We start from the raw sequence: 15,227 nt of genomic DNA on the forward strand, positions 1-15,227 counted from the left end.
ACCACCTAGCAACCTCCAAGGGCTTCCTAGAACCTAGCAACACAATAGAAACCACCAGAACATGCCAGTGACTGCATAGCAATGCCCTAGCAACCAGCCATCTACCTAGCAACCACCAAAAGACCCTAACAGCCCCCTGACAACCACCCAGAAGATCCTAGTAACTGCATAGCAATACTCTAGGAACCCCCCAGATCCTAGAACCTAGCAACACACTAAAAACCACCAGAACATGCTAGTGACTGCATAATCTTCCAGATCATCCTAATACCTACATAGCAACGCTCTTTCAACCACCTAGATCCTAGAACCAGCTAGAAACCTCCAAGAGCTTCCTAGAACATAGCAACAGACTAGAAACCACCAGGACATGCCAGTGAATGCATAGCAACACCCTAGCAACCATCTAGCAACCTAACAAAAAGACCCTAGCAACCAGCAAGAAACCCCCTGGAAACCTCCTAGAACATCCTGGCATGGCAGTGGTGAGTTTCAGATATTTTCCAGTAGAATCTAGTGTGTTAAGATATTTTGAGTCTAGTAACCATAATCAATGTCCAGCACCTCAATCTCTCGCTCTGATCTGACCTACTTCCCTGCAGGCCGCTTTAATAGTCCATCTGTGGGAGAGACATGACTCTCAATGAGCAGATTTCTCCATTGCCCCACACAATAGAGACACTCTAAAGGAACGCTACACTAATTTGCATACTCCGCCCCTCTCGGCCGTATCCCATTTGCAGGTTTCTTTGAAAACGTTTTTCTGGTCCTCCTATTCCAAAAAGATCTGATGTTTTTTTCCCCTCTCCATTTCTCCTCATTCCCAGCTCCATTTGAGCGCGGTGGGGTTATTTATGAGGGCGCTGGAGGAGATTTCAATCACTGCAGATCCGTGGCTCAGGCCCTGACCTTCCTGTAAGACACTCTTCCTGGAATGAGGAATGGGGGCGGGTGAGGACTGGGATTGAAAGAGAGAATCCTGGCAAAATCATTCACACAGCCACATTTACAATGACACAATTAATGATGGGTAAGATGTGAGTCCCTATTGAGCATGAAAACATCTTGATTTGCATTGAAACTGCTGGGGAAATCATAAGCAAACTAATTGTTTACTGTAGCTAATAATCCATTAAATTTCAGTGCTTGAACAGTGAAATGGCTTGTTGAAGTTAAAAAGCTTTATGATATCCATTGTTTGGGATTCTCATCACAAATCAAAATACGGAAATTTAAAAATTAAAAAACAAAAGTTTAAGTTGAGGTACTACAATTACTAAAACTGAATTAAACAAAAATGAATAAAATGACAAATTTGCTTAAAATGATTAAATCTAAAGCTGAAATAAAAGAATAAGATAAAAATAAAATAAAGATAAATAAAAATATTAAACATTAATACAAATCATAAAAGCACATAATACAATTAAAATTAAAACTGAAATGAAAATAAAAATAAAATAAAATAAAGATTAATATAAATATTTGAAAAAATTAATAAATAAAAATACCAAAAGCACATAACAAATTTACTAAAACTAAAATAAATAATAAAAAAGAATAATAATAAAAAAGAATTTACATAACAAAAAAAGAAAGACAATTAAATTAATAAAACTTAATACCAATAGTGCATAACAAAATTACAACTGAAATGCTTAAAATAAAAATAAGTAAAAATAAAATAAAAATTTATATAAATATTTTTTAAAACTAATACAAATAACAAAAACACATAATAAAATTACTAAAATTTAAGTAAAATAAGTTAAAATAAAATAAAGATGAATATAAATATTTGAAAAAAGACAAAAGCAAATTACAAAATTATTAAAACTGAAAAATAAATAAATAAAAATAAAATAGATTAATATCAATTTTGAAAAACAAAACAAAACAAAACAAAACAAAACAAAACAAAACAAAACAAAACAAAACAAAACAAAACAAAAAAAAAAAACACAGCAAAAGCACATAATAAAATTACGCCCTAAACTGAAAAATTAAAAGCTGAAATAAAATCAAAAGTCTAAATAAAATGAAGATTAATTTAAATATTTCTATATTTACTATATATATATATACACTGAAAGTCTTGAAATAAAAGCTAATTCAATATATATATATATATATATATATATATAAATAAATAAAAAAACACTGTAAATGTATATAAATAATACTGAATTAATACTGGGGGTGAATTCACTAGGATCTGTTGGCACTGGTGACCTCTGTGGATTTGAGTGTTAAGCAGACGACCAGTATTTCTGATAAAGATAAATGGTCAATCCATGACCTCTGAGAGTTACTAAAACGTCATTACTCTTTCCCGGCAGCTCTGAGTGATGCAAACCATGTCTGTAGTCCTCCAGACGTATCTGATGGTTTCATCATGTGCTTGAGAGGATTCGGGCTTCGTTTCGTTCTGATGATGGTGGAGCGTTCAGGGGTTATTTGGAAAATAACAGTCTTGCCTTGTTACCATTGTGTCCTTGAGGAAAAACAATCCACCCTTGGTTTTTCTCTATAATTAGTGTACTGTAAGTCACTTTCCATAAAAAAGCATATGTTAAATTACCATTAACAAATGCAATGTCTGGAGTCGTGACATTGAAAGCTTAATAAAAAATAAAAAAAATAGTATAATAGTAGTAGATGTATAAGAACAAGTTAAAAATGTTTTTTTTAGAAAATAGTTTTTTTATTTGATAAAAATTGGAAAAAAATTATTTTCCAAAAGGTGTTTAGTTTAATATATATACAGTATATCCTGTTTTCAGTTTTTTCTTTTGTAATTTTGTTTTTTAATGTTTATCTAGTTTATTATTTCATTTGTATGTTTCATGTCAGTTTTTAGTGTTATTTCAGTTTCAATTTTAGTTATTTTACTACATCAAGTTAAATGAAAATGAGTGATGTTGCCTTGGCACTATTTGGAATTTTGTGAACAGGTATAAAATACATCAGGAAATATTTGAAATTTGGAATCAGTTTTTTAAATCTGTAACGTTGCATAACACACTCTCAATCAGCAGGAACGGATGTAATCTGATCTCAGATCTGTACGACAGGTGCAGAATGAACTCCAAAATCATCTAACCCTAATCTACCCTAACTAATCTAATCTAATCACATTAATCTTCCCTAGCTGAGGGTCCGTCAAAGGTCAAAACTTCTCAAAATCTAATGAATCAACATTCGGTTAGTTTGGGTTCAGGTTGGTGCACCTATAATGCAGATCTCTGATAAATGCTTGACTGTTTTAGTTTTAACTCCTTCATTCTTCCTCTCTAAAGCATGCCGCTTTACTCCGGAGAGCAGGTTTACAGGTGCATGTGCTGTAAAGTTTCCAGCATGTGCAGCAGATGAAGGCTGCAGGAGAAGCTGAATGAGAGAATCGGAGGCATATGGACTCAGCAGCTGAGTGTTTGTCCCTGCTGGTTTGAGCTCAGATCTGTGTCGAACTCAACTCTGAAGCTTTTTGATGTTGACCTAAATAACATCTAGATCTATAATCTAGATCATTTGAGCTACTTTTAAAGTTTGAAAGCTGAAAGTGGCCCGTTTGTGCAACTTATGTTATAGATATGAGGAGTTTCTCCTACTATGGAAATGTTTCACATAGTTTTGACTACCATAAAGTGTCCAAATGATTGTTTTGCTGAATAAATAAGCTTTCCATTGATGTATGGTTTGTTAGGATAGGACAATATTTGGGCGAGATACAACTATTTGAGAATCTGGAATCTGAGGGTGCAAAAAAAATCAAAATATTGAGAAAATCGCCTTTAAAGTTGTCCAAATGAAGTTAGTAGCAATGCATATTACTAATCAAAAATGACGTTTTTATACATTTACGGTAAGAAATTTACAAAATATCTTCATGGAACATGATCTTTACTTAATATCCTAATGATTTTTGGCATAAAAGAACAATTTATAATTTTGACCCATACAATGTATTTTTGACTATTGCTACAAATATACCCCAGCAACTTAAGACTGGTTTTGTGGTCCAGGGTCACATATATCTTTTTTTTTTTTTTTTTGGTTGGGTAGTATATTATATGACATACCATTTTCATAATAGTCTGTGGCAATGTTTCCATTTATCAGTATATAATGTTTGAAAAGTGAACGAATTAAGACGTTCATATTCCATGGGATTTATTGGGTTCTCAGTTATGTTTCATTTAATTATCAGCTTTGTCTCATGTTTCTCCTATAACAGAACTATGAAATTAATGTAAATGACTTAATTTTGCAGCTGTGTAAAAACAACTGAGATATTACATAATATATCACTTGCTCAGCAATGGATCCTCTGCAGTGAATGGGTGCCGTCAGAATGAGAGTCCAAACAGCTGATAAAAACATCACAATAATCCACAAATAATCCACAATTTGGCTAAAATTTGACAAAATGGCTAAAATCCATAATAACGTTTCCTCCAGTGGAAAAGTGCATCTCCTCTCATGTCAAAATCCACCCGCATGTTTGTTTAGACTGTTTTGGCATGTAAACAGTGTTTGATATGTGCATATTTCTCTCCTGATTCAGACAAGATGATTTTTTTCAATGGAGAAAGCAATTTTATGGATTATGGGCCCATTTTAGTTTTAGTTGAGAGCAACGGTTTGAAGTTAAAAAACATCTTGATGGATTTTATTATTATTTTTTTTTCATACAAACACTGTTTTTTTGATTCTCAAGACTGGAGTGGTGTGGATTACTTGTGGATTATTGTGATGTTTTTATCAGCTGTTTGGACTCTCATTCTGACGGCACCCATTCACTGCAGAGGATCCACTGCTGAGCAAGTGATGGAATGCAACATTTCTCAATTTTTTCCCATGAAGAAACAAACTCATCTCCATTTTCAGCAAACTGTCATTTTTGAATGAACTTCAGAGATGAAATGTGTGGATTTTCTTATGGGATATAGAGTGTTTTATATGGTTTGACAACCATTAAGTGTCCAAATGACCTTTTTTTTCTTTTACATGCATGTCTTAATTTTGAACAATATAGCTTTTGCTTTTTAATTTGAAAATCAATTGAATTATTCTCTTCTTTTTTACTTTGATATTTTACAGTTTAATGCACAAACGTACAGTTAATTTTAAGTGTGTCTTCAAGTCTACTTTACTTTTCATAAAACAAAATGTCATTGTACAGTGCATTTACATTTATTCATTTAGCAGATGCTTTTATCTGAATGCTTACATAGAGAACAGAAGGTGGGCAAGCAATGCGTCTATTTAGCAGTTATCTGATGTGACCTTCAACTATCAAACTGAAATTTGCTCTTATAAATTCCAGTGTCTAGTTTCATCATTTAGAACTCATGACGTGGGTTATTTACAAATGTTCTTGCCTTTCACTCGCCCTTTAGGTGCAGACGAGCATTCGATGTGTGAGTGAAACATCTACATCTGTGTGTGTGTGTGAAGCGGTCGAACCTTCTGCTCACCCCCTGCAGCGCCGATGATAACTGCGACAGCAGAAACATGACGTCCGTTCCAGTGAGCTGGGAATGAGAGTTCATCCTTAAGAAAGGAGGGGTCAAGACGTCAGAGCGGCCATTGCACTGTTTGCCCTTGAGCGCACAGCCACGTATGCATGCATGTGTGCATTTACATGCCACGTCCTCATATAGAGAGTCTCTGAAACACACTTCAAACATTAAACCTAGTCAAGTGCTCAAGCGCCTGTGGACATGAAGGGCTCTTGCTAACACAAGAGTAATCCAAGCTTACATTCAGTGCTAAACCACACCGCTCGACTCTGCGCATCCCAATCACTCGTTCATCAGTTCACACACGTCTGTTCTGCCCTTAATGCTGAGCCCAGGGACGTTTGTCTCCTTGAGCCGAGCTTAAACTCCATATGAAGAGAACGCAGGCAACCAGAATGAGTCCAAACCTACGTTACGAACATCTTCATCATCAAAACTTCACTCTGAGAGCTTTTCTGCACCTCTTAGTATCAAAACGGCTTTTTTAGATCCTGCTGGATCGTCCATAGAGATTGCATTTGCATATTATATGATATACTATGTTTCCATTAATCAATCAGTCAGTGTTTGAAAAGTGAAGGAATGTTGACATTTCTGAATGTCTCAAGATGTTTCATGAGAAGTGAGATTGCTCTTTCATAGACTTTGGAGATTCATTGGGTTCTCGTCGTTTTATTTACAGTTCACGAGTTTGCCTGGTAAACGAACTTGGCCTGCTGTCCTTAATGGAGGCTCGAACCTGAGGCTCAGCTTGAGCGCCGAGTTCAACCCCCCATTGCGGTACTACCTAGAGAGAGAAAAACAGAAATAGAGGAGGAGATGGGGAGGTGGAGGGATGCCAGAAGAACTGAGAGCTGCTTATATAGGCTCGTAATGATGATTGACAGGACTGAATGATTAGGCTCCTCCCGAGCCTACGTTTGGAACTTCATTAAGTATCAACTTTGTCTCCCCTAAAATAGAACTAAATTAATCTTTTAGCTGTATAGAAGCAAATGAGATAGAGAGAAAATACATATTTTTATTTCCTACAGAATGCTCAGGTTGGCTTTTTTGCTATTTTTGCATCGCTTTAGAAAAGAGAAAAATCGGAGACATTCACAAAAAGTCTTGTTGCTGTCCTGCAGTCACATTTGAGATATTAAAGAGGTGTCGTTTGTAAATTTCCTCATGTGTTACTTTTGATGGCAGAGCAACCAGATGAGAAATATTTGAATTTTCGATGCAGAATTTGGAATCTTGACAAATTGAAACATTTTGAGACATTGTTGAGATCTCTAGAAGAGACATGTGAGACAAATCTGTGAAATGGGAGACTAATTTCTGTTTTTATTTCATTGGTGTCTATGAGAGATGATAAAGAGATTTCATTTGTGATTTCTCCTAATTTGATACTCAGTTTGGTCTCAGAATTAGAGAAGAACTATTTGAGTTCATATTGAAGAATCAGACTTTACAATGCAATGCAAATTTGAACACAATTTGAGACATTATTGAGATCTCTAGAAGAGACACGTGAAATCACTGGGGTCTTTTACTATGGGAGAAAACTCAAAGAAACGGGAGACTGTTTGAGATGTTAATGAGACATAATTTAGGATTTGTTTTACGAGATGAAGGATTAGATGAGAAATATGGAAGAATCAGGCTTTACAGTGCAGATTTTCAACACAATGCAAATTTAAACAGTTTGAGACATTGTTGAGATATTTAGAGGAGAAATATTTGTGTTTATATGGAAGAATCAGACTTATCAATGCAGATTTTCAGAGTAATGCAAATTTAGATGCAAACTGTCTTTTTAAGAGAAAATGTAAACAATTCCTTTTTATTTAATCTCATTACTGTCTATAGAGAATAGACTGAGATGTTAAAGAGATCTCATTTGTTATTCAGATGAGAAATATTTGAGTTCGAAGAATCTGACTTTTCAATGTAGATTTTTAAAGCAATGGAAATCTGAACACAATTTGAGACATTGTGGGCATATTTAGAGGAAATCTGAGATCTCTTCAGAAGAACAATCTGAGAAGCAGAAGACTGTAAATGCTCTTTATTCAATCTTATTGCTGTCTAGGAGATTATTTGAGATGTAAAAACCTAATTTGTGATTTTTCTTATGAGATGCTTGGGCAATATGGTCTCAGAAGGATTAGATGAGAAATATTTTGAGATATTTAGAGGAGACATGGGTCTTTCTAAGAGAAAATTCAGACTGTAATTCCTTTTTATTTAATCTTGTTGCTTTGAGAATGGACTGAGATGTAAAAGATATCTCATTTGTAATTCAAATGAGGAATCTGACTTTTTAAATCAATGCAAATCAATACATATATTTGAGATATTTAGAGGAGACACGGGTCTTTTTAAGAGAACATTCAGACAATTCCTTTGTATTTAAACACGTTGCTGTCTGTAGAGCATAGACTGATATGTTAAAGAGATCTCATTTGTTATTCAGATGAGAAATATTTGAGTTTTTATCAAGAATCTGACTTTTCAATATGTAGATTTTTAAAGCAATGCAAATCTGAACATTGTGGACATATTTAGAGGAAAGCTGAGATCACTGCATCTTCTCAGAAGAACAGTCAGAGAAGCAGGAGACTGTAATTGCTCTTTATTCAATCTCGTCGCTGTCTATGAGAATGGATTGAGATGTTCAAGAGATCTCCTTGCTATTTTTTCTTTCCTCTGGGATGTCCAGTCATCGCTACACCCCCGTGTTTACCGTGTGGTGTATAGACTGAGACTGAAGCGCTTCTCTTCTCCCCGCTCAAAGCTTCACGCTCGCATTCATCCAGTGGTTGGTGTGGGATCCAGTCGCGTCCTTCTCCCGCAGCATCCTCATCCTCCTCATCCTGGAAACCCGTCTTCCTCATTCAGTGATGTGATGTGCGCTCGCCGTTTGTCATCATCAGTGTCGGCGGCGGCGGCGGACGGAGCGGACAGACAGCAGCGGATTCTTCTCTAGAGGATGTACCGCGTTACCGGAGGGAAACGGCGGAGAGTCTTTCCGGGGGCCCTTCCGTGAGAAACGAACGAAGACGGAGCGGATAGACGCGGATTTTTGCCTCGATCTGTGCGGTGAGTGAACCTGACACCAACACTGACATGCTAAACATTCGCCAAAATGAATGAAACACGCATGTATGCGCGGGAAAGCGCTTCACGCTGCTGTCAAACATGCATGTAAATTTCTGCTGCATCGGGTCTGACGCATTTTGCAGTTGTCTGTGTGCCAGGGGCCAAAGCTGGAGCTCCATTCAGTCTCGGTGCTTCAGGTATTCATTTAGTATGCGTTTATTTATTTTTTTGCATTCACATTTAGGCTATGCCGGATTTGCTTGGGCATCTTCAGTGACATTTTTTTACAAGGCTGTTTGTTCTTGTATTAAAGTTGTTTCATTCCATTAATTGACTTTGTGTGCATGACAATTGGCGCACATCTCAGGTAGGTACAACACTATATTTTTGTAAATGTGTAAACTTAGCGTCTTTTTTTTTTTGTCTGTAGTTTGTCTGAAATGCATCACGGTTAACTCTTTAATGCCTGCGTGTTACTGTAAGAGATGCTGAGATGTTTGTTGACATGGTTTTAAAGTAAACTGTCAGTTTATGTGAAGATATTTATCTGACACACAATATTAACTCTGTAATACACAATCGTTTGGGCTTATTGCTTTTCTTATATTTAGTTAGTGCCATTTAATCGAACCTATTTGTATCTCAATTAGTGCACATTCAAGATATAGATGTGTCATATATAGGTGGACTGTAAAAAAAATGAATATGAGCAGCTGTTACATGAACTGACCCTTAAAAATGACTTGGCTTGTGTTTCCAGGTTCTTTCAGACATAAATGTTTTACTTGAATGAAAATTGGCTATTTTGTATATTTATCTGTAGAATGTCTGGCTGTAGGTGTTTAGTATTTGTCTGCAGTGTCTGAAACGCATCATTAACTCTTTAAGTTAATTGTCTGGAGTTACTGTAAGAGAGACTGTTGTCATGGTATCACAGTAAACAGACAGTTCCTTTCATAAGATGTTAATTAACTTATTTTGTTGATACTGTAACTGTAAGAGATACTGATATTTGGTTGTCATGGTATGAAACTAAACATGTCCTTTGAGAAGGCAGAGATTCAGTGCATGGCAAGATATTGCTCATCAAGGTAGCCTAGCTACTTAAAGGGGTAGCTCACCCAAAAACAAAAACACTGTCATCATTTACAGTACTTGCACTCAGACTTTTTTTCTGCGGACAACAAAAGATTTTTATGCCACAATGCCCATCCGGAGTGACCACGTCTGTTGAGCTCCAAAAATGCATAAAAGTTTCATAAACACACTCAAAAATACTGAGGCCTAAATCTAAGATTTATGTATTTGAATTGCATTAAAATTTCCATTTATTTAGACTGTGCAATTTTATTATAAACTAACTGTTATGTGATGCATATTTGTCAGTCATACATAGGTGATATTTCTTTAGTAATAATGTTTTAAATACAACAAATTTTATATTTATCATCTATAAAAAAAATAAAATAAAAAAAAATCTCCAATCCAGTATGCGTTTAGATTAGACCTCATGCCAGAGAAACAAGTGTGCAGCCATCTTTGAAATTTGGTCTTTGAACTTCCATTTTTGTCAGTAGACAGGAAGATTTTAAAACGAGCAGTTCATTCATAAATTCTTACGACCTTAGCTGTGGAAATACAAATGGTACACTAGATGAAAGACAATGAGTGCTGTTGCTGAAAGGAGGCGGAGCCACAAATATTCTAATTAGACCCCGCCTACACTGATTGTGCACATGATTTGTTTTTAAGCATATTAAAACAGCATATTAAACAACAATTAAAACTTGATTTAAACTACATTAGGTCCCAAAAATGGTGGCGATTTTCACTGAAGAACTATATCTGTCTATTATGTTGGAAAAATCTGTTTAAGGATTCTTAAACAATTCCGCTTTTGTTTTCCATGGAAAAACAACAACATATGTACTGACATTAGGGTGAGTAAATAATGACAAAACTTCCATTTTTTGTATGAACTATCTCTTTAAGCCATCATTATATATTCCCTCGATCTCACAGACAAACAGCATTTTTGGCTCGTTTAAAACAGAATTTCAGACCTGTGTTTTAGCTTGCCTTCAGGGTGTCTTTTCACTGCTGGTTTAAGCTCGAGAGACACAAACCGCTGATAGATTCTCTTTCTTTCTCTAAACTGTAAGCAAAAAGCAGTCAGCGATTGATCCAGGCGTCCCACAGCTGCCTGATTTAACACATATTTAGGGCTTTTCTCCCCCCAGATGTTCCGTCCCGTGCTGGCAGGCTCCAGCTGGCCTGGTGCGCGGCTGTGATTGGTTCTCTCCGCAGGTTTCTGATGGGGTGAGCGGCCGCGGTTGGACAGGACCTTCCTTAATTAAAAGCCCGTTGTATCGGTGGGGGGTTTGATTGATTGCGCATTTGGGTGTTGTGGCAAATCTAAAGACCGCACGGAGGGTGTCGCTCAGCTCTGCAAAGGGCTTGCGAGAATAAATCAGCATTTAAAACAAACACTGCCGTTCGTCTCAATTAGCGTAAGCGCGGTGGGTCATCGGCACAGTTTAGATGAAGGTGGCCGCGGATCTGAGCACCGGTGTCTCTCCGCCACACAACCATTAGACGACAGGCGCTTTTAATGAAACACTTTATACGTGTGATGTCAACAGGGATTTATCCTTTGGCTGTGATGCAGGATATGCCTCAAACAGTGCGATCCAAAATTAACCTTTTACACACCTGCCAAAGGCATGTGGATGGAGAAATTTGCTAGCCATGAATATATCTTGCAAGCATGACTTTATTTTGCATTATTTGTATTCAAAATATGTTTTGTGCAATTGACAACGGAGTTACTTGTAGGCTAGTATTCACTCACCAAGGCTGCATGTTAGATAAAACAATACAGTGAAAACAGTTATAATGTGAAATAGTATTATCATTTAAAATAGCTGTTTTACACGTAAAATGTGATTTATTCCTGTGATCAAAGCTGAATTTTCAGCATCATTAGGCTACTCCAGTCTTCAGTGTCACGTGATCCTTCAGAAATCATAAATATGCTGATTTGCTGCTCAAGAAACATTTCTGATTATTATCAATGTTGAAAACAGTTGAAACCTTGATTACATTTTTTCAGGCTTCTTTTTATGAATGAAAGTTCAGAAGATCAGCCTTTACATTAACTCTTTTGTAACATTATACATGTCTTTACTGTCACATTTGATCAATTTAATGAATCTTTGCTGAATAAAATTATTCATTTCTTTCAAAAACAACAACTCTACTGCCTCCAAACTTTTAGATAAACCTCTGATGATAAACCATCCACTTTGGTTAGAGGATGTGCGGGTTGCATCAGTTGCTGATGTTTTCTTCAGTAGATGGTTTGCATTTCAAGTGGTTGAATCAGTGAAGGTCAGGCTATCATCTTACAGTTCGGTTTAAGCCATATACGATGTTGCCAACTGGCGAGTAGCTGTTTAATGTATTTGCCAAGGCCAGTTTTTACTCGTATTTTCCACTTGGCAAGTGTTCATTTGGATCTTGTGTTCAATGCTTTGAAATGAACAGCACATCGGTGTTAAATGAATGTTTTAAAAGATGGCATTGCTGTCAGTATTGCATTGTTTGAATGCAGCTGCGTTACTGGGCCATAAAAAACATGGTTTACGGTTACCTCTAGAAAAACCTAATTAGTATTCATCTAGCTAATAGTGACTGTTACCTGAAATTCTTGTCTAACCCAAGAAAGATGTTCTAGAATGTCAAAACTGCATCAATGATTTAAAAAATGATTTGAAAATGTGTATTGTTTTTGGTGTGTGTTTTAAAGGAATAGTTCACACAAAAATGAAAATTTCCTGATACTTTACTTGCCCTCAGGTCATTCAAGATGTAGATGAGTCTGTTTCTTCACAGATTTGAAGAAATTTAGCATTACATCACTTGCTCACCAATGGATCCTCTGCAGTGAATGGGTGCCGTCAGAATGAGAGTCCAAACATCTGATAAAAACATCATCATAATCCAAAAGTAATTTACACCATTCCAGTCCATCAATTAACATCGTGTGAAGCCAAAAGTTGCATGATTGTATCCATCGTTAAGACATTTTTAACTTCAAAAATTAACTTCAAACCATTGCTTTTGGCCAAAATGCGAGTCCTCTTTATATAATAACACTTCCTCCAGTGAAAAAGTCTTTGGGTCTGAAGCAGGAGAGAAATCTGTACAGATCAAGGAGCGTTTACAACTGAAAACAGTCCAAAACAAATACATCAGTGGATTTTGATGTGATATGGACTTTTTTTCACTGGAGGAAGCACTATTATCGATTATGGACTCATATTTTGGCCAGAAGCAACAGTTTGAATTTAAAACATCTTAATTATGGATTTGTTTCTTACAAACACACATCTTTTCACTTCACAAGATGTTAACTGATGGACTGGAGTGGTGTGGATTACTTGTGGATTATTGTGATGTTTTTATCAGCTGTTTGGACTCTCATTCTGACGGCACCCATTCACTGTGCAGGTCACTAAGGATGCACTTTATCCTTGAATTGCACTGTGAGTTGCTTGCTGATGTTTAAAATCCCGATGTGTAAAATCAAACTTGCATAGCTGGAGGTGTCAGAATTCACTATTTTCAGGCCTTTTTGTCATTCTGATTATATAAAGAAAAGAAGAAAACTGGCTTTGAAATTGATGCAATAGGGAGAAAAAAATCAATGCAAGCATGTAAAGCAGTTTGAAGCTCTGAGTGTGTGTGCACTGGATGCATAACGTCATCTGTTTCTCTGGAGGTGAGGTTGTTTTGACACATGCAAGGCATCCGAGATACGCTCCGAGTTTGTCTTGTGCAGATAATACAGCAGTGCAGAGAACTGAAGCAATAAGCCTCAGTTTTATTAGCTTTTTCTTTTTGAGTGGCTTTTTGTCCTTAATAAAGCATCTACATAAGGTGATGTGTTTTTAATGAAGCTTTATTGTTGTCGTTTAGCATGCAAATAACATCCAGTAAAGCTCCTTTGCTCTCACAGTTATAGCTCTGTTGACGTGCATCTTGCGTTGAGGAAAGAAGCATTAATCTGCTGTCCAATCAGACAGACCCAGCATTATGACATTATGAGCAACATCATATCGAATAGTTTATTATCGTGACAATAGTCACATGTGACACAAGTTCTTTGTTTACTGCTCTCAAAGGCCCTGAGAGGAACACAGCTGTAAATGGGCTTCGCTGAGGATGTTGTAGACCTTACCTGCTATGATTATCAGGTGAAATGAATGATGTCATAAGTGTCAGGAGTGATTGATTATTTACATCAGAGAAATTGAGCGTGAAATGGTGGAGTAACAGAGGGTCTTTTGTGTTGGCCGGTGCTCTGGTGGGGGGATTGTTGGTGTTCAGTGTGTGTATATATATATATATATATATATATATATATATATATATATTAAAATGATATTTCAATAAATATGATCTATTTAAAAATATATATATATACTAAAATTAATAAATTTGAATTTAATCCAATTAGAGCTTTCCATTTTCTGTACAATAAACACGTATGTTCATCAAATTACATATATAATATTTATTTCATATAATGTATATAATTATGTAATATATTTTATATAATTTATAATATTTATATTATAGTAATATTTATTTAAAATATTTAAAATAACTATTTAAAATAATATTTATTTAAAAACACAAAGTGCGCTGAATTCGCAAGCTCTAATCTGAAACAAAGAATGGCTGATTGTTTTCTGTGGGATTTTTGTGGGCAGCTGTTGGCCTTTGCTGATGGTCCAAAGTCAGGTTATGCTAGACTAGATGCAGTTCAATAAACGTGCTCCATTTATACAGCTAGTCTATTTGGAGCGTCATCTCAATTCTCAAAGTGACATAATGCCAAGACCAGGAACTGATGCGGCTAATTGGAAGATTTACCAAAGGTGGCAAGAAGACTCGGGCAAAATGTCTGTTTGTAACCTTTTGTAGAGACACAAATAAAAACTATTAGAAGTGAAAATGCTAAAATAACCATTGGCATAGTAGTGCATTAATAACCGAGGAGCCTTCGAGCGGTTACTTTCACATTCATGCTTGTTTTAAGACATTTCTCCACAGGCTATTCACACTTAACTCAATATATGCAAAGTTATTTTAATAATAACAGAAACCCTTGGGTGCTAAGCACGCTACTTTATTAAAGACTGAATAATTTATCTACAATAGCTAAATTATATATTTGACTGAATATATCCACATTTGTGTAAGTTTATGTCTTTAGAAATAAACTTTATTTAGTGCACAAATATAATTTCAGCCAGATTGCTGAGTACAAAAAGACTTAATGCTAAAAATATGTTTTTTTTTTTTATTCTTGTACAGCCGACACATGGCTATTTCTGAATCTTGAGCCCATAAAAAGCTCATAAAGGTGACTGAAAGCAGCTCTTTACCTCCGTAATGTGTATTTGTTGTCCTTGAGTGTGGATGTATTTTTAGAGAGGCCACTTTTACAACAGGGGGCTTTTGTAGAGTAAATGACAGTTATATTTTCCATCTAACAAATACTTTTACAGTAAAGCGGTTCAAGATGAAGAGAAATAAGATCTAAAAGGA

The 15,227-nt window shown here is 35.8% G+C and overlaps 1 protein-coding gene across 4 annotated transcripts in view; it reads left to right on the plus strand.

Moving 5' to 3' along the window:
* Window positions 1-8,216: 8,216 nt before the first annotated feature.
* dlgap4a (discs, large (Drosophila) homolog-associated protein 4a) overlaps window positions 8,217-15,227 on the plus strand; it is a 191,810-nt gene continuing 184,799 nt past the window's right edge. For 2 of the 4 annotated variants that reach the window (XM_058763974.1, XM_058763976.1), the window contains exon 1: window positions 8,217-8,609. The gene's annotated coding sequence lies outside the window, so the exon portion shown is untranslated. The remainder of the gene's footprint in view (window positions 8,610-15,227) is intronic. The other 2 variants (XM_058763977.1, XM_058763978.1) reach the window with 1 other exon arrangement.

This window comes from Onychostoma macrolepis, chromosome 23 (assembly GCF_012432095.1).
Source record: "Onychostoma macrolepis isolate SWU-2019 chromosome 23, ASM1243209v1, whole genome shotgun sequence".
NCBI lineage: Eukaryota > Metazoa > Chordata > Actinopteri > Cypriniformes > Cyprinidae > Onychostoma > Onychostoma macrolepis.